This window comes from Centropristis striata, chromosome 6 (assembly GCF_030273125.1).
Source record: "Centropristis striata isolate RG_2023a ecotype Rhode Island chromosome 6, C.striata_1.0, whole genome shotgun sequence".
Classification (NCBI taxonomy): domain Eukaryota; kingdom Metazoa; phylum Chordata; class Actinopteri; order Perciformes; family Serranidae; genus Centropristis; species Centropristis striata.
In genome coordinates, this window is record NC_081522.1 from 108,111 (window position 1) to 128,959 (window position 20,849).

At 42.1% G+C, this 20,849-nt stretch overlaps 1 pseudogene; it reads left to right on the forward strand.

The window, feature by feature from the left end:
- LOC131973091 (homeodomain-interacting protein kinase 3-like) overlaps positions 1 to 19,997 on the forward strand; it is a 35,853-nt pseudogene extending 15,856 nt beyond the window's left edge.
- Positions 19,998 to 20,849: the final 852 nt, after the last annotated feature.

A 20,849-nucleotide genomic window follows, 5' to 3' on the forward strand; every position in this document is an offset into this window, starting at 1 on the left:
GGCCATGCCAGGACACTCACACGTGCATATTCAGCCCCCAAAAGTATGCTGTGCTATGCCAAGGCTCACTGCAGTTCCACTCTACACAGCAAAATGTATTTATAAGCATAAGCCTGATGGTAGACATGTGCACACACACACACACACACACACACTGGGTGCTCAGTGCACCATCAGCAGGTTCTGGCCAGTCACTGTGTTTGTTCTGGGCTGCAGACACGTGCACATGCTCTCATGCACGCACACACACAGGCTGTAAAACCACCACGGCAGGGTTTCCATTGGTCATGGGATTTCTGGAGTATCATGGAATTCTGAGAGTGGTATTAAAGATGGCACCAGCCAGAGAGCTGATAGTTCCTGATAAAAGTCAACAATATCTGGTGAACTCTGTGAGTTGAACCACATGAACATTTCCCAGAGTATATCTCTGGACCTGCAGATGAAACGATGCTGGCAGCCACACCTCACTAACTATTAGAAAGTCATTTTATATCAGAGGCATGCTTTTAGAACGCCTGGTGAAAACATGCAATGAATTTGCTGCATGCAGTTGTATAACATAGCATAGGTAACGACAACAAGTGGCAAAGAGTTTAGTGTCTGTGTCAGGTGTTTGTTTTCTGTGTTTTAGCTGTCGTTGTACAGAGCAGTGCAGGAAAACAGCATGCCAGCCTGTAAACTTTGACTTAATAACCAAACTAACTGTGATAAAAGTAGAAGGGGGTACAACTTGTGTTTCTGATCCTCTCAGCTCTGTCGCTGGTTGTCAGCGTAGTCGGTTAAACTACTTTAAGGTTTCTACATCCTCCTCTATTGGCATTTAGTGTCTTTAGGGTCTTGCACGCATAAAATGACACATACAGTCATTAAAAAAATGATTAGACCACCCTTGTTTTCTTCAATTTGTTCATTTTAATGCCTGCTACAACTAAAGGTACATTTGTTTGGACAAACATAATAATAACAATAAAAATAGCTCATTAGAGTTTAATTTAAGAGCTGATATCTATTTTTTAGACATTTTCCATTTTCTTGATAATGATTTTAGTTATTATCATCTAATTATCTATTATTTTTTCCATGGCTGTATGTTATGTATGATATTGGAGTTAAATGTGGGACTGAAGTGACACTAACTGGGCAGCAGAGGGGGAAAAATGTATTTCTCATATTTGGAGGTGTGGTCGATTGAAGAAAATACATTAGTTATGATGTTTGGTGTATATATAAAGGATAAATATCTATAGATGAGATGTGGCTGGCTTGTATACAGCATCAGCACCATGATGTCAGTGTGGCGGAGCAGTAAAGGTTAAAGAGCAGATGTTCCCTCTTATAGACCAGCTGGACTAAAGCCAAGCTCCACAACAGAAGTGGACATTATTGAGATGTTGTCTTTGCTTCATGTTGTTTTTTAAAAATAGTCTCATTGGAGTTTGAACTCCCGTCTTTAATACCAGCCAGGTCAGGTTTCCTGCCCCTCACAATAAACACATTTATTCTCTGATCTTCTTCTTGATTTGAGGCGATCAGTTGTTCAACAGTAAGCTGCTGACATGAAGTTAAAGCGTGTGTGTGGTTGGAGTCCATCAGCTGAAGTGAAGACTGTATTTTCAGTAACTGAGTGAGTTGATGATCTTGTGGCATTTCCTCTGTCATCTGCTAATTCTTTTCTCTTCCCTGCTCAGATCCGGTACATCTCCCAGACTCAGGGCCTGCCTGGAGAGCAGCTGCTCAACAAGGGGACCAAGACCTCCCGTTTCTTCTCCAAAGAGTCCAACTCCCCCTACTCCTCCTGGAGGATAAAGGTACCAGCAGCTCAAAGCTCAAAGCACATGCACCATGCACGTTATATGCAACTCTTTAAAGACCTGCTGGGATATAGATATTCATTGGAAATACAAGTTAAACTCCTTGCAATAAGGAAAACCATTAATGAAATGGCAGTACATTATAGGGAACTGATGCATAAGCTTTTAAAAACAAGACAGAGCCAGCACAGCCTGAGGAAAGCTCAGGAAATGTGAACCTGTGTTTGGTTTCCCTGCTGAGCTCACTCTAAATAAATGTTCAATGAATGTGAGCCTGATGTTATCTGTCTGAGCTCCCTTTGTTTATCTTATATAATACTTCTATTCCTTATCATGTAAACACAACAAATCAAACGGTAGCTTTCAACACACAGATACAACAATGGTGTTTACATAAAAATATTTAATACTGCACCTACATACTGTATATTTTTATTCTTAATATTTGTGTTCCTCCTGCAGACCACAGAAGAGCATGAGAAAGAGACTGGACTGAAATCCAAAGAGGCCAGGAAGTACATCTTCAGCTGTCTGGATGACATCGCACACGTGAGTCGATCAGAGCCAATAACCTCCAATCAATCAACAAATTCAACATTAGAGAGACTGGAAATAACTGACAGTTACAGCTTCATGTCTACACAGTGGTGTCATCATCATATGTTGAAATATAGAAATAAATAAACTCCATGATCTTAAAACACATTGGGCCTCTTTCACAAATATTTTAAGTTTTTTTTCTTGAAGTCCCCCTTTATTTATAAAATGTGTTTCTTTTGTTAATGTCCCCATAAACTGTCTGACCTGAAGATGAAAGTTTGTCTCTAGTATTTGATGTTTAATGGGGAATGTGAGAGTCAGAAGTTCCCCAGGCTAGTTACATTAAGTAATAATACATTTAGTACGTCATGACTTCAAAAAGCCAGTCAGAAGCTATAAAACAAACCTCTTGTGTGTTTTTCATTTACTTTTTTTATGTGGGCAAATCATATTAAATAAAATATTAAACATAGCAGATTAATTTCACATACTTTCTTTAACTGGAGAAATTGTTCATACATGTGTTCTAGTACAATAATAAATCCAGTTTCTTTGTTAGTTGATCCTGATTAGCAGAGATAAATGCCAAGCCGATGCCCATAAAAGGGCGTCAGACTCCAGTGCTGTGTGCTCAGTCACACACAGGAAGTGAAAATAAATGTCAAGAAAGCCCAAATGAGAGCCTAAACTTTACATTTAGGAAAATCCTTCCATAGTTCTGAAGTGGAGGCGTATCTCCAGCTTTATTATCCAATATTTTATTTATTTTTTTATTTATTGTTGTTTGCACTTAAAAAACATACAATCGTTAGGAAATAACAGTACAAGAAACAGTAAAAAGAAAATGGAGGAACAACCCTCCCTCTTAAACCTATAAGTAACTATACTTTACTTAAATTACATAGCTAGATGGAAAAAAACAACAAAAAAAACAAAACAAAATTTAAACAAAACAAATACAAAGGTGTAGAACATCTAAAGGGATTTTTTGAGCTTGGTCTTAAAAGTATTTAAGACAAAAAATAAAAGATACAGGCCTACTTTGGGCCTATAAACAGTGTGATCAGTCACAAGTTGTTGGACGATCTGGTTATTAGTGAACATAACAGCTTTTAATGAATATGTTGTAGTGTTAAATTTAAAATACTTATGTGTGTATGTGGGTTTTAATAGAAATGTCTTGGGAGGGTTAGTGAATGAGGCCCTTTGAACCTTTAATAGTTTATATATTTTTTTTTTATTTATTTATTTTGTTCCTTTCATGAAAGTGGACAACAAAATGTGTACAGAGACACTCTCTACACCTTCATGATTAGAAAGGAGCAGCAAGAAGAAAACATTTCTTATGTTTGTCTGCAACCTACTTGAACAATAAAAGTAAAAAAAGATGGTCTGACATCACATACAATGGATTTTCAGTAGCCTACACCAACAAAACTTTGATTATAACTAAACACTTAGACAAAAACAAACAAAAACCCATACAAGCACATGTTATCATCTCAAAAACAAAAGACCAAAAAAAAACAACTGATCATAAACAATCAGTTTAAGATTCTAGTACATATTGACAATTTTTTCTGCATTTATACATTTTTTTAAATCTATTAATGTCTGTACAACCTTTTAAATCCTGTAATTGGGAATTCCATATTTTTACACCAACAACTGAAACACACATTTGTTTTAAAGTAGTACGAGCAACTTGGTGCTTAAAATTAAATCTTCTTCTATGATTTTCTTCTTCTGAAGTGAACACAAAGAGCTTTTGCAGGTTTTCTGGTAAAACTCTGTTTCTGGCTTTGAACATAATTAAAAGTGTCTGTAGTCATATGAAGTGATCGGTTCAATGGTTCCCTGTGTGGTTCCTCATGACTGTTCTCTGTTCCTCCATCAGGTGAACCTGGTGCTGAGTCCTGATAACAGCGACATGCAGGCGGAGAAGGCTGACCGGAGGGAGTTTGTGTCTCTGCTGAAGAGCATGCTGCTGATCGACGCTGAGGCCAGGACGCTTCCTGCCAGCGTGCTCAACCACCCCTTCCTCACCATGACCCACCTGCTGGACTACCCCCACAGCAACCAGTAAGCTGCTGCAGCTGACCGTGTGTTCAGACCGGACGCGGAGCGAATTTTCGCGTCGCGTTACTCGCGCGAGTAGTTGAATTTACTCGAGAATTTTCGCCCAAGAGACTATTTAGCGCCAAATAATTCCCTCCATTTCATTCTGTCATCAACCATGACACAACAGATAGCTGAAATCACATTGTCACAGCTTACCAGGCAGACCGGTGACCTCATCACCCTCCTCCAGGCAAGATCTTTATGGTTCCGGTTGCGGTAGGAGGGTGATGATGTGTCAAAAAGCTCAGGAAGCCCACAGACCGCAACAATTAGTTTCTCCTCCATTTTTCCGGAATAGGCGGGTTCCCGGGATGCATGACGTCACTGTCGTCCAGAATCTCAACGCTGATAGGCTGTCCCGACACAGCGTCACGCCAATATTTCGCCAAAGTTGAATTTATTGAGCTCACGCGAATTTGCGTTGTTTCATTCGCGCCGCCGGCAAAAATTTGCATCTATTCGCGTGTTTGCATTGACTTTGTATGTAATCTTGTCGCGCGAAATATTCGCTACGCGTCCGGTCTGAACGCACCGTGACTCTCACAGAATGAGTTCCTACCACGCTGCAGTTTGTTTCCTGTTGTGATCTACCTTCCTGCAGTAACTAGGCATACATGCATGATGTTTGGCTGTAATGTGAGCTCTGCGTCTCTTCTTCTCCTCAGTGTTCAGTCATCTTTCCGGATCATGGACATGTGCCACACTCGGCCCAACAACGCAGTGTTTGACGCCCTGAATCAGAACACCATTCATTTCCCCAGACCCCCTGTAGTCCCCACCGCCTCCACCGGCCTGCCTCTGGGCTACAGCAGCATACCGGTCCACACTCAGGTGAGACACTGCAGCTGGGTGTGTTAACCCGTTGAGGCCTGAAAAACCGCTGGGCGATTTTAAAATAAGCCTCTAATTTTCTGGAAATTCTGGAAAAATTCTGGAAAAAAAAGTGTGAACTCTTCTACTAAATAATAGATTTTTCAGCCTCTGTAGCAGATAGAAATGAAATTCAAAAAGTATTTGAGAGCTTATACAAAATACTACAACAAACGACGACAAAACGTATACGCTTTCCAGGCTTCAATGGCTTCAAAATGTCTAACTTACTGGATTAGATCATGCTTTACCTCCTCTACTCTATTCTTCATTGCACAGTAATCATTTATATCAGAGTGTTATAGATCTTGATGTACAGTACAGGCCAAAAGTTTGGACACACACCTTCTCATTCAATGCGTTTCCTTTATTTTCATGACTATTTACATTGTAGATTCATCAAAACTATTAATGAACACATGTGGAATTATGTACTTAACAAAAAAGTGTGAAATAACTGAAAACATGTCTTATATTCTAGTAAGCAAAGGGTGGTTACTTTGAGGAATCTAAAATACAAGACATGTTTTCAGTTATTTCACACTTTTTTGTTAAGGACATAATTCCACATGTGTTCATTAATAGTTTTGATGAATCTACAATGTAAATAGTCATGAAAATAAAGAAAAACGCATTGAATGAGAAGGTGTGTCCAAACTTTTGACCTGTACTGTATAAACACTAAAGTCAGCTACTAATGAAACTACTGCAGCAGCAAAGCCATTTAGCTTCTAAAACCATGGAACCATGCAAGAGGCTGCTGGAGTTTATGTCACTACACGTCTTGATGACACTCCCATTACTGTTAGGACAGAACAAACACACCTAAATATGTCCAATCTGATGTACTGATGACCTAATGTTGCCCTCTTCAGGGGAAAAGGTGCCATAACATCATCTCAGAATATTGGTCTTGATGTTTCGGTTACTTCTGACCCTGTCAGTCGTTGATTATTATTATTATTATATTCATATTATGTTATTTTCATCTTTTCTCTCTTCTTTGTCATTCACTTAATTTCTCTTCACTCCATTTTCTGACTATTATTTCCACATGTTCCTTATTCTCTGCTATATTCTCTTCCCTTTTCTTTCATCCTGCTGTGTTTTCTGCTGCTCCGTCCTCTTTCTCCTGCAGGCTTTAAACCAGTCGGCTCCATCAGTGTTGCATCCTGGGATCGCTCTAACTGGGAATGGTCAGTTTGGGTGCACTGACTCCTTCCCACCTGCTCTCCTTCTTTGTCCTCCCACCATGCAAGGTATGCACACGTCAAGCATCCTGCACTGATGACATGACACGCTTTTATTAGTTTGAGAGATTGTATTTTGCTGATTGCATATTTTAGATGTTTTACGGTGACGATGTAAAGAACCAGACTGAGTGGTGCCACGGCTTCTGTTTAATGTAACCGTGGCCTTTCTGAGCTGCATGAATGACCGTTTGTTTTATGCTTCTTCTTCTTTTTAAAGGTAACCTTAACCAACCAGCAGGGTATTCTGTTCCCATGGTAACTCAGGCCCCTCCCATCCAGCCCCTACCAGTGAGACCAGGAGTGATTGCTCAGGTAAGACACAGATCCAGACCTGCATTGTTCTGGTGTAGTCTAGCTGTGGGGACCAACAGATATCATATAATAATAATAATAATAATAATAATATCCCTGGTGGTCCTGTTTGTCCCTGCAGCAGGCCTGGTCCACCCGGGGCCAGCAGCTCCTGGTCCCTGCAGCCTGGCAACAGATGACTCCAGTGGGTCCTCCTCCCTCTCATCCTCCTCCTCCTCCTCCCTCCTCCCTCACCAATGACACCACAACACAGAGAATCAGTGACTGGGGGTGAGTCACCCTGCTCTGACTCACACAAGCTAGAACTCTGTGAAATTCCCTCTTTTAAGACTTTCCACATGTCAAAATGTTTTGGATTGCATTCAGTGTGTCAGGATTTCTGTTGCAACATGATTTCTTAAATGGTTACACTCCTGGTAAAACTATTTCCTGTTTTAGGATTATAACAGTGTTTTTGCATTTATAAATGTGCATGATGATCACTAAACCATCTCGTATAAAGCTGTGGTTGTAATATTATTCTAGTATATTTTGTGCTTACATCAATGATCTGTTCCTATCATGCTTTGAGCCAGAGGCTGCATCCCTTGCACCTCTTTATAGTTTTTCTTTTGATACCTTTTAACAGAATATTGTGTCCCCAAACAGCCACTTCACCTCCGTGATGCAGCAGCCTCTCCTGACCAATCAGATGCCAGCCCTGTCTGCCCACCAGCCCATCAACATCGGCATAGCTCATGTTGTTTGGCCCCAGCCAGCAAATAAAAGGAACAGACACAGTCACAACAACAGGTGAGATTCTGCTCCGTAGAGATGTTAAACCGCTTTCCTTTTTCATGATATCTGATCCATCAGCTGCTGTGTCAACAGGAACCTGTCCCACCCCAGCAACATCCACATATCAGCATGTCGGACCCCCAAGATGGCTCATGCTGTGGAGCAGGCGGTGGCTCGGAGGGTGCCGCCTCAGAGGGAGCTGCCGCTGGTGGAAACCTCACAGCCCAGAGTCCAGAACACAGAGGAAGAGGAGAACGATGCAGAGGAGGAGGTGAGCTGCTTCAAAGAGGTGGTGCCCAACGGGAACAGCCAGCGTGATCTGTCCAGCCAGCAGCAGCGAGACGTGGCGGTTCTGATGGGCGACACGCCGAGCCCCGCCGCCAGCGTCATCAGCATCCGCAGCGAGCTGACCGACGAGGAGGACGAAGAGCCGCAGAGCTGCCGCGTCAACGAGTGAGTGACATCACACACCAAAATAAACCTGTCCCAACATCAAATTACCGTAATTTTCGGACTATAAGCCGCGCCTTTTTCCCCATTTTTCGATTCTGCGGCTTATATAACGGTGTGGCTAATCTATGGATTTTTCCAGCTAGCGGCCACTAGGTTACCTCCTAAATCTGGATGTTACAGGTTACAGTCCACCAACTTTAACTCTCTGGGCTCTATGACCGGTCCGCCAGCAGGAACAGCTGGAGGCAGGTGTAGTACCAGATCGGCTCGGGGTCCTTCAGATACTTTTAAGCTATTTTTCACGTGTCTGTGTGTATTTGTGTCGAAAGCTACTTAGTTTGTTGGAGTCGCCGTGCCGTAATCAGCGGCAGACGAAGGACCCCGAGCCGATCTGGCAGGGCGCCGGAAAAGAGTGGAACAGGTAGCGCCATAAAGTAAAAGTGAAACCGAGAGACAGAACGAGAGACAGAACGAGAGACGGTACGAGAGACAGAACGAGAGACAGAGCGAGAGACAGAAGGAGAGACAGAACGAGAGACAGAACGAGAGACAGAACGAGAGACAGAGCGAGAGACAGAAGGAGAGACAGAAGGAGAGACAGAACGAGAGACAGAAGGAGAGACAGAGCGAGAGACAGAATGAGACAGAACGAGAGACAGAACACGAGACAGAACGAGAGACAGAACGAGAGACAGAACGAGAGACAGAACGAGAGACAGAGCGAGAGACAGAGCGAGAGACAGAAGGAGAGACAGAACAAGAGACAGAACGAGAGACAGAACGAGAGACAGAGCGAGAGACAGAATGAGACAGAACGAGAGACAGAAGGAGAGACAGAAGGAGAGACAGAACGAGAGACAGAACGAGAGACAGAACGAGAGACAGAGCGAGAGACAGAAGGAGAGACAGAACAAGAGACAGAAGGAGAGACAGAGCGAGAGACAGAATGAGACAGAACGAGAGACAGAACGAGAGACAGGACGAGAGACAGAACGAGATTACGAGAGCGAGATAGTTTGTGCAAAGGAAGTTTTCATGCACAAACCCTCATTATGGAAAACAAAGGTAGAAATGCATATGATGCAGCTTTTAAGTTAAAGACAGTCAGTCTGGCTGTAAAAGAAGCTTCCTCAAGCAGCCATCTCTTTCCCCACAATCCCCTCTGAGCACCAACCCTTACATATGCTAATTAAACATTAAAACACCTGCAGCTTATAGTCCAGTGCGGCTTATATATGTACGCATCATTCAATTTAGCTGCTGCGGCTTATAGTGCGGAAAATACGGTATTACATTCTGCTTCCTAAAACAACGCTTCATTTGGTCTCCGTAGGTGTAAGGAGGAGTGTGTGTGTGAGGCGTGCAGGAACACCAGCGTGAACATGGAGAGAGTTTGTTCCCTCAGCAGCCCCGACAGCAGCCTCAGCACCAGCTCCTTCGCCTCCAACTCCCTCCAGTCCAGCCCCTCCGTCTCCCCCTGCAAGAGGCCCAACAGGTTAGTGGAAGAGTTCAGATACACTACCGGTCAAAAGTTTTAGAACACACCAACTTTTCCAGAATTTAATTGAAAATGATGCAGTTTAATGTCTCAGTGTACTCTGAAATTAATGCACATTTGCAACATTTAAAATTCTTTATTGAGCATGATAGTGTTTTGAAAGTAAAAAAAGATTCAAAATCACATTTTATGTTGGACTAAAGGACTAAAAAAAGACACAAAATGACCAAAAAAAGACACCAAAAGACACAAAATGACTAAAAAAAGACACAAAATGACCAAAAAAGAGACAAAATGACTTACAAAGACATGAAAAGAATTCAAAATAGCCCAAGACTCCATAGAGTTAAGTTGTTAACCCATTTCTTGTTCCCTGAAAAAGGCCTACTTGTATAATTCTGAAATGTACATTATTTTCCAGTTTTGGTTAAGCTTACCTTTTTTTATTTACCTCTGGCAGTTCACCACTTACCTTTGGACCCTTTCAAGCTGTTCATTTGACTTGAACTGCTTGAATTTCAATAAAAAACTGGAAAAATTGGGGCGTTCTAAAACTTTTGACCGGTAGTGTATGTCCAAATAACAAAGGAAGTGATTTTAAATAATAAATAATAAATAAATAACCCTCCCTGTCCTGTTGTCAGCATGTCTGAGGACGACGGCCATGAGAGCGGCTGTGACACGGTGGAGGGTTCCCCCTCGTCTGACACATCCACCTCCCCGCGTGGCAACAGCCCCTACCGTTACCTTGACAACAACAACCACCACAACCGTCCACCTTTGGCTGCCATGGTAGCGCCGCTCCCCTCCCCTGCGGTGCAGGGTCGGAGCCCCCGCGGCGTCCGGACCATGGTGGTTCCACCAATGAGGGTCCAGAACAACAACAGCCAGATGGAGGAGCGAGGCCAGAGACTCGGTCAGTGGAAATGTTACTCTTCTCTCAGGAAACACATTGTATGTTTATATACTGACTAAGGCTGGGCAATATATACATATAAATAATATACCTATATATTTTTAAATGTGATAGGGCTTGAAGACCTCTGACTGAAAGAAGGTTTGGATTTTTTGGGGGTTTTTCTTTTCTTTTCTTTTTTTTAATCATGTTTAAAAAATAAAAGAAACACACCAAAAAACCCTAGTTAGTTAGATCAGGATGTGACCGGTAGAGGGCAGCATTACAGTTAGCGACGGAGAGAAAAAAAAAAAAAAAAGTATAAAATGGACCTGCACTTATATAGAGCTTTTCTAGTCGCTTTGCAACCACTCAAAGCTCTTTACAGTTTTGACAGTATTTTGTAATTTGATCTCGTTAACAATTTCAGTCAATGCAAGAAATGCAGTTTTTCAGTTATGCAGTATTTGTTTTGGTGAACTGCTCATATTTCTTTATTAAAAACCTTGAAGTGCACCAGATTAATTAATTTAGGTTCTAAATGTTCAAAGTTTTCTTCTCACACACACACACACACACATGAACATTTGCTCAAGTCAAGTCAGATTTATTTATATAGCGCATTTACAGACGGCTGAGCTGCACCAAAGTGCTTCACATAAAAGTGCAAGAAAGTGCAATAAAATACAGAATTGACAAAGGTAACAAAGAAAAAAAAAAAAAAAAATTAAAAGAAGATGGGATATTTTTTAAAAGCACTGTGGGATTACTAGGGGACACTATTCCCTAGCACTTGCCAGAGGAGAAAAAAAAAACTTTAATCGAAGGCAAGAGAAAAGAGGAGGGTTTTTAAGTGGGATTTAAAAACATTTAGTGACTGCGCTGCACGAATGTGGAGGGGGAGGCAGGTCCAGAGTCTGGGGGCTGCTACTGAGAAGCTCTCATGTTGCGATAAGAATATTGGGATATATATCGTTTATAGATATTCAGCCTAAATATACCAGGATATGACTTTTGGTCCATATGGCCCAGCCCTAATACTGTATGACTTCTGTTGATTTTTATAGGTATGAAGAAAAGTGTGTGATTCATTATTTTTTATTCAAGCTAAGAGAAATTGATGCTCCTCTGTAAATGTACTAACACAGAGAAAAGTTTCCTGGTCTTCCTCCTGTGATGAAGTCTGTCTGTTGTGGCGGTGTATGCTCTGCAGGTCATATGGCAGCAGTAGGGGCTTACCGCCCCCTAGTGGCTCATAGAGGCTTTAACAGGTGATAACAGACTCCAACAGAGAACCGGCTTCACTGCACCAACACCTCCAACATGCATCTACTGCAGGCAATGCTAACATTACCTGAGAGTCCTCTGTTAGGCTTTCCCTCCATCAAAGTAGTAGTTTCCAAGAAATAAAATGTGTTAGGAATAGCTCATTTTACACATGTGTTCATCATTTACAGTCATCCAGTGTAAGCTCCAGTGAACCAGTTGTTCCAGAGCAAAGCAGGTTTTGATTAATTTTGAAGCTGGCAGGAAGTGATAGAAGCTCTTCTCATCAGCTTGGCTGATGGAGGATTTTGAGTATTGAGTGAAATCATTTAATTTTCTATCCCGTTAATCCCTTAAGTGACTCACCAACCCTTCAAATTAATATCTTAGCTGCAGTTTAAGTATCTGAAACAATCCTTACCAGACAACACCTGCATGTTCTGCTGCAGAAACAGTAAAAGAAGTGGAAGAAGTGTTTCCTTCCACCAGAGTAAATCAAACAGAGCTGGTGAACATGACGACCTGTCTGTTAGAGTGGAGGGAAAGCAGATGCATTATTCTGGTGTTGAGTCGGAGCGTTCTCTGCTGGTTTAACATGCAGCAACAGTTGTCCTCAGACTGATCTGAGTCAGTTTCCACTTTTAGTTCACCCCAGATATTAATTTAGTAAATGGTGGAGTGAACTTAAAACTGATTCAGATCAGAGTCTAAAGAGCAACTTTGCTGCTCAGATGACTTTTTGTGAGTGCCAACAAATCTGTTTCTTTCTCTTTCCCCAACTTTACTATCAAGCTTTATTATTCTGTGTTCAGTTACTGTCAGAAAACAGTGAAAGTCATGTTTGAGTCTATAACAGCAGCAGTTACAGTTACACTGAGGCCATAAAGATCTTAATTGTCATTCCTCCACACCACTATCTCAGACATTTCATCTGCAGCTGTTTAAGGGTCCCTGCTATAATATATAATATAATATAATATAATATAATATAAGCCTCTTCCAGAAGGAGTGGCAGGCCTCTGCAGTATTTAATGGTTCCTCTCTGTGGCCAGCATGTTGTTGATCTAGAGCAAGTTTCTAGAAAGAGTAAGACGTGTCAACACCTGAACAACTGGCTTTATCTATTGTGGTATTACAGCTAATTACGTACCATACTTGAATGCAGCCACATTCTTGGGTAAACTTCCAGAATATAGCTGTTAAGTTTCAGTATTTGTTAGATGTTTTAAGTTCTCCTTTGACTGTGAAACATACACAGGCTGTTTTTGTTTATCTGGCCTCATGTTTTGACTGCAGCTGTGTCCCAAATTCATATTTGCATTTCTCAATCTCAACCTAAAAATACTTTGTCTGTGGTAGTGTGCTCAGACTTTTGAAACCAGCTAGGACCAGTCACCTCATATGTTCTTTAGCCTCTGTTGAGCTTGTGTCTGCCTAGTAGAGCTGCTCTGCACACATCTTAAGATTCTGTGCTTGCCGATTTATAGTTCATTTTGCAATGTCAAGTCCAACAGAGTGGCATTATTAAAGCTTAATGCTCCGTCTCTCACCTCTCCCTTTGCAAGTGTAGAGAACCTACGGGGCCATTAAGGTAACGCAAAAAACCCCAAGGCCCCTGTAGAGCCAGTGTGTGGTTCATCACCTCTGGGCTCCTGTAGAAACATGGCAGAGCAACAAGGCTAACCCCGCTATGCAGCACAGTGATGTGTTTGGGTTAGGGTCTGACCTTTGACCCAGGCCTGGGGTAGTTCACCCTCAGCTGCCATGCCTGGAGCCATCTTGTTCATTTATTTTAAATTATTATTTAAAGTATTTGAAATATTCCCAGTAGTCAGACGGATGGACTGTCAGGTCCTTGGTTGTGGAAAACTGTTTCACATCCATAACTGAAGTTCTATCTGGGAATATATATTAAAAGAACCCTTTCATATTCTCTTTATTGGAACAAAAGTATCTGAGTTTATGATCTTTGTTTTGTGTGCATGCTTCTTTGTTGTTTGGAGTCTTTGGAGTCTTCTTCCCTGCCTCTGGTCTTGCAGGCCATGTGGACTAAACATGCTAAACATCTATTTCTGCAGGATCTTTGTCCTTATTGACTCCCGTCTGTCTCCTCTCTGTTCCAGTCTCAGAGTCCTGGTCCCGGTCCAAAGGGCGCTGCAGCCTCGTGGGGCAGCAGAGCACCCCCTCCTCCTTCCCCCTCCTGCCCTCCGCCCCCCTCATGTCCCGGCAGCAGAAAGTGGCCGGCCAGCAGCAGCAGCAGCAGCAGCACCCGCTGGGCTTTGGACAGGTCAGTTCTTCTGTCTTATGAAGGGTTATGACAGGTTATGCAGGAGCAGAACAGTTCAGTCTAATGGTGAATAATAGTGAGAGAGTGTGAGGACATTTTTATCTGAGCAGCAGTATAATTAGCTGGTCTGTTACTATAAACAGTATTCTGTTCCATATGTTGCAGATGATTATCTTTTCTGCTTTGATGAGAATGTAATCATTGTTCAAACCCCAGACAGGGACTTTTAAAGGAATTGTTCAGTATTTTGGGATGTTTGCACCGAGGGTTGGATGAGAACATTGATACACTCTTATTAGGATTATTATTATGAGGACACTCTTCAGTTAGCTTCATGTAGCGCTGAGACTGACAGCAGCAGGAAGTGGATCTCTGTCCAAACCAAAACAATGTGCATATCCATGAAATTATTCATTTATTCATTAATTTTCAACTCAAGCAAAACATTTCTAATCAGCATTGAGATTGTCCTGCATTGCACAGCGGGATCGACCTAAATTCCATTAAAAACATTTAAAAGTTGATCTGTTAAAGTCTGTCAACAGCTGTGACAGCATGAACCTTTACACATCAGCATCAGACCTGTATATTCCAATTAGATAAAAAGTGAAAGCATTAACACTTTATATTTGAATAGCAGCAAAAATGTCAAAAGAAAAAGTTCTGGTTGGGGAACTGCAGCAGATAAGAGTTCAAGACACGGATAAGAGAAGAAATATTAAAAGCCTTGGTGGTGAAAAAAGAGAGAAAGAGAAGGTGGAAGACAGACGATTAAACAAAATGGCTATGTATGTAATAACCTCGTCACTTTTTGACCCGCCCACCTGGACCAGTGAGCTCCAACCACAGACTGTATAAATATCTCAGGTCATCACCAGCTTTAATAGAGGAGTGAATCAGCGTATCGGCCCCACGATTCCATTTCACCCCATACTTTAGTCACCACAAAAAAAGTATTTTTTTCCTCCACAATGAGAGTCAAACAGACTGACCAACAAAGTATCCAGTCAAACTGAGCTGATATCTAACATGTTGGACGACAACAACTGCAGCATTTTATCAAACTTTCCTCAACTTTAAGCTCCACTGCTCTGAATAGCTTCCATATGGCTGTCTGTAAAATAATTCAACAGTCACAAACCTGTTTCCGTTGTCTTTAGCATGTCGCTAAAGCCCTCATAGCTTTGTAGCGTTATTTTAACAAATTCCGGGCATGATATCCTGATGCACACGATGCCTATAGGTTCCTCAGATCTTCTAGTTTCATATGATGTCTCCAGTTTATTACTAAAGTCAGCCCGCTACGGCCTGAGTGAAAATTCTGGCGCTAAATATCAATTCTTGGCGGTATCGATACAATATTTCCACCCAAATATTGTGATCCTACGCTGTATCAATGTTTTCCCCCTCTGCTGTTAATGTCTGCTCTGGTTGTTGACAGTCTGGAGCTGAGAACTTTACATTCTCAACAAGAAGGAGAATGTTTATTTCCCAGAATGTGTAACTGTTCCTCCAGAGCCTGTAGAGCCGTGGTGTCTAACAGTCTGTTCTATATATGTGTGTGTTATATGTAATACTGTGTTGTGTCCTGCAGGTGGCGCCTCAGGTGTCTAACATATATATGTATATGTATATATGTATATATGTGTTATATGTAATCCTGTGTTGTGTCCTGCAGGTGGCGCCGTACGCTTCGCCCCTCGGCACCAAAGAGTGGAACGGGAACTTTGGTCCTCTGCGGCCGCACGCCTTCATCCCCCCCACGGTCCACACACACACCTTCACTCACCTGCCCCACAGCAGCCCCACACACACCTCCACACACAGCCAGGGCCTGCACACACACACCCTGCTGTCCTACCCGCCCCCCGCCGCCCACCACCCCCACCCCATCCTGCCCTCTCGCCCCCCCCCCGCCCCCCCTGCTGCAGCACAGCTATGGGCTGTCCCACCCCCCAGGAGGCGCTATAGTTCACCAGGTGACCCTGGGCCTGGGCCCCGCCCACCCTGGACACCCCCACAGGCTCCTCCCCTCCCCCACCATGCACCCCCACCACCAGCCCGCCTACGCCCACCACCCCCACCCCTTCAAGCCCCCCTTCCCCCCCCCGCACCCCTACATGGCGTCCCCAGCCGCCTTCAGCGGCTTCCCCCTGAGCCCCACCAAGCTCAGCCACCACCCCCAGTTCTCCTATATCTGAGGAGCAGGAGCGCACCCCAGCACCTCCTGCTGCTGAGGAGGGCCAACGGGAAGTGGAGCGGGGCGGCCACCTGGGCGGGGCGGGGCAGCAGAGCTCAGAACGGACACTAGAGGTGAGGAAGACGAGGGAGGAAGACCACCATGTATCATAGAGGACGAGGAAGAAAAACTAAAGTTACAACGCTGAAGATGTTGTTTTATTGGGGACAAAGAGATTCAGCTGTGATCTGAGCTGATTGTGTTTGATTATCAGAGTAATTCAGCTCTGAGAGACTTCCTGCAGAGGAAACAGTGATGGAGGATCACTGCAGAGCTTTATGAGAGAATGAAATCACAGAAGAAGACGATAAGGAAGTTAGAATCCAGAATGTGTCTTTGCACATCTCCTCCTGTCCTGTGTTGTTGAGAAGATGATTAAGGTAATCTGAGGCGGAGAATCATTATGGTGGTTGGTGTCAGGGTGCTGCTCCACCACCTTTATCTGTGTTGCCTTGTAGCATGTGCTAGCCGCTCAGTGTGTGTGAAGCCATCCCAGTGTGTGTTACCAGGAGGCGGAGCTTACTGCTGCCACGCCTAGTGCCTTAACCAGAGTCTACGTTACTTCAGGAGTTTATAGATTGTACATTTAAATGGGCTTGCAGCACTTAACCCTCAGACTCTGAATATGATGGGCTTATTGGATAAATAATGCTAATGGTTATGCTAATGTTGGACTTCAGTTTGCTTTCTAACTCAGAGTATGATTTACTTTAGCTAGAGGCTGCACATTTAGGGCTTTGACTGAATGAGCTTTTTATGTACATAAAGAGTGATTTGATATTTTGATAATCGATTTCTATTCACTATAGTACTTAATTCATAACAGTATTGTCACTGTTTACTGTAACTGCAATACAATCTAGATAGCCTCTGGGTTGCTGTGTTTTATTTTGCATTTAGGCTAGACTTGCATTAATGCATTTAATGTTTTAGTTTTTGGGAGTGGCATAGACTTAAAGATTGTTTTATGTCTTTACTTTGAAAAGCTTCTCAGTGTTGGAATATGAACTTCCAGTATCATTGCTGGGCTACGAGTGTTAGAGGTGTGTTGGTAATTGTTTCTAATATTTGTGTGAACTTTTTGTCCATGTATTGAAGCCTGTCAGTTTTGATACATTCCTTCAGGGTGGATGCATAGCCTTGATTTATTTCTTTGGGTTTTTGTGTTTCTTGATTCCCAGTGTGTAGAGCTGCGTCTTTACTGTCATATCAGCTGGTATTTTACTCCAATCAGCACCAAAGACTGTTCATTAATCATTTCTGAAGCATGGTCAATACTATTTCTCCTTCACCTCCAGCATACTGTTGCAGTTATCAGCATTGGAATATATTGTGAGATCTCTATTTTAAAGATGAGGTTGAGGTTTTATTTTTCTGAGCTATGTTTGGCAAATTGTATTTGGAATGTATAGATAATAAGCTGCTATGTACTGATTATCTGCCACTTCGTAGCTGTGAATTTAGAGGAATAATCTCATTCTAGCCTGCATTCTCTCTTTTGTATTGTAGTTCTGATGACTAGATACACTAGAAGTGGGTTTTTATATATATATAGTATATTGAATGCTATTCCTATATGCTAGTGCCTCTGTATATTGGCTTTGTTGTTTTGAAGTGATTGTAAACTGCTGTAATGGAAGTTAATGAGTTTTCTTTTTTATTCTGTTGCTTTTTGGTTTGTGTGTGTGTGTGTGTGTGTGTGTGTGTGTGTGTGTGTGTGTGTGTGTGTGTGCGTGTGCGTGTGTGTTTTGTGCATTAGCATCAGTATTTCAGACGTAGGCTGGGTTCACTGTTGGATTCTGTAACCAGTGTGTCGTTGATTATTCGTATTATGGTTTTTTCTCGTTTTCTTCTGATGACATGGCTTTTATTTCCGTTCTCAGAGTGTATTTCAGCTCTTCGTACTGTACAACTAGTGCCTTTATCAAACAAATGGCTGTAGAGGACGTTTGATATCAAAGCAGTCGGGACATTTGTAGACGAGTTTCCTTTCTTTTAAAGGGGATCAGCTCCTGTTTTACACATCACCAAACCCCAAAGTTGTTTGTTTGTTTGTTAGACTTAAGATGTCTGGAAACAATCTTTTTTTTTTTTTTTAACAGAATCCTAAGAAAGTAAAAGTCAGGGATGTTGTGTTGACTCACCAGGAACACGGTGCAGGACTCAGAGACACGGCCTGAATAATCACATGCAAAGCTTTATTCTACACCGTGAATGTATTTGTGGATCTCCAGACTTCTGAGTTATTTGTTGCATTTCTAAATGGCTCCACAGAATTCCCTCTCATCTTGTTATTGGGATGTTGGTAGTTCTTGTATGCAGCTATTACCATAGATAGATATCACCATGTGTTTTAGTCAGGGCTTCTTTCTAAAAGGCTTTATCCATCAATCAAGTTTAGCTCCAAAGTTGTCTGGTCCTCATCTACAGCAGCGTTCTGCTTCCACCATGACTAAAAGACTCTGCTCACTTTGTTTTACTAGATCCTGGAACAGCATTGAACCAAGATATGCAGATTTTATGAAATGATATGAACATTTTGGGATATAACAAGATAAAGGTAAATAATCTGGTATCTAGTAATAACAGAATATCTTGTTTTAAGGATCTTGACAAGCTGAGCATGTGTTCTTTAACATGGTGCTGCTCTCAATGTATTACATTGTAATGGTTTTTGCTACGTTGCTTCAGTAATAGTGTGTATTTAGTGTCTAATATGCGACTGTGTTGATGCTTAGACAAAGAGAGGAAGCTCTGTTCAGCTCTCCGTCAGCCTTATCAGTGTGTGTGTGTCATCTGTACTTTACTTTAAGGACTTTCTTTTATTTTATTTTATTTTATTTTATTTTTTAACCCTGTGGTGTGCAGCCTCTCGTTGATTCTGTTCTTTCTGTAGCTCAGCACCTCTAATGAGATGAACACGTCGTCCTCAGTGACGTCCCCAGAGCGTCACACGGTCCCCGATATGACCCTCAACAAGCACACAGAGCCCAGCAGCCTTAAGTCACACAGCAGGCCTTAGGACTGTAAATACGTCAACACATTTGGGTTTTTTGTCAGTATATAAAGATTGGCTCTAGTCTGTTTATCAGGTGAAAGCTTCTCATCTGCTTTAGGAAGTGAAGGCCTGCTTTACTGGGTCCTCATAACTAAATGTCCATCTTAACAATCATGGGTGTGAACGTCTCATTCGGGTTCTGAGCTGAGAAAAAAATGGATAAATTTGACTCCTAAGAGAGATTTTCGGTAGATTTTGTACCACAGCTCTCTAATTATCTGGTTCTTGTATTTAGACACAATATGTAGACATGATTGCTAATTGAAACTGTTACTGTTCTGAATATGTTGTAGATCTTCTGTGTGGCTTTATGATTTTATTTTTGATTTTATTCTATTCTTAATGCTACACTAGTTTGACATGTAGCAACTGCACTGTGCAATATCCACCTTCTGAGGACTGGGAAGTGATTCTGTTTGGTGTTTAATGTGTCTGACCAGCTGGCGGTCCTTCTTTCCCTCTAGTTCTCAGTGAGTTAACGTGATCAAGCCTTATGTTCCTGGTCACACAAAGCGGGTTCCTTCTTGGTGACTCTTATTGGTGAGTGTCAAATTATGAATTGATGGTGTACTATGTCAAGATTCACTTTGAATTAAAAAAGATCTTTTGCTTCATTGCTGTTGTCTTTATTGATAAACATGTCATCTACAGGTGTTTAATTATTAATAACTAATTCATTATCCTCAACAAGTCTCCAGACGATCACAGGGCTGACACACAGAGACAGGCCATCACGCTCTCATTCACTCCTACGGGCACATTTTGTGTCACCTCAGTGCATGTTTTTGGACCGTTTAAGGAAGCAGGAGAACCCTGAGAGAACCCACACTGACATGGGGAGAACATGCAAACTCCACACAGAAGAGCAGCAGCGGGAGTCGAACCTGTGACCTTCTGGCTGTGAGGCTAAAGTGCTAACTGTTTATTTAGGCCGTATGTTAGCACGGCATAGCTAGGCACCAGGAGTCACAGGTGAGTTTCAAATTTTTTAGGGTTTTATTTACCCGAAAAGTAAGCAAATGACGTCTTTTACAGGCCCAGATCTTTATCTTCTTTTGTAAAATGTTTCAACTGAAGCTAATTAACAGAACCTCCAACTGACCTAACCAAGAACCAATAACAGGGACTATAAACAGTGATCAGCTCAGGTCTGTTTCACCTAACAACCAAACATCACCAACTAAACTACTAATAACAATGACATTGTAGAATTGTAGTCTATAGCACCATTTTCACCATTCATACCTTTTCCTTCCCATCTCAACAGCAGCTTGTCTGGAACTACTGAGTAAAAACTACAGTTAATTTATTTAACCAGTCCTAATATGGTCATTTCCTCTCAGTGGAGAACTCCAAGCTCTGGCTGCTTCCTGCTGAGGAGCACAGGTCCTCTATCAGCGATGGTTTTATCTAATAATGACTGGGTATTTTTTCAATGATAAATATCTGCATTTGGCAGGCATCAG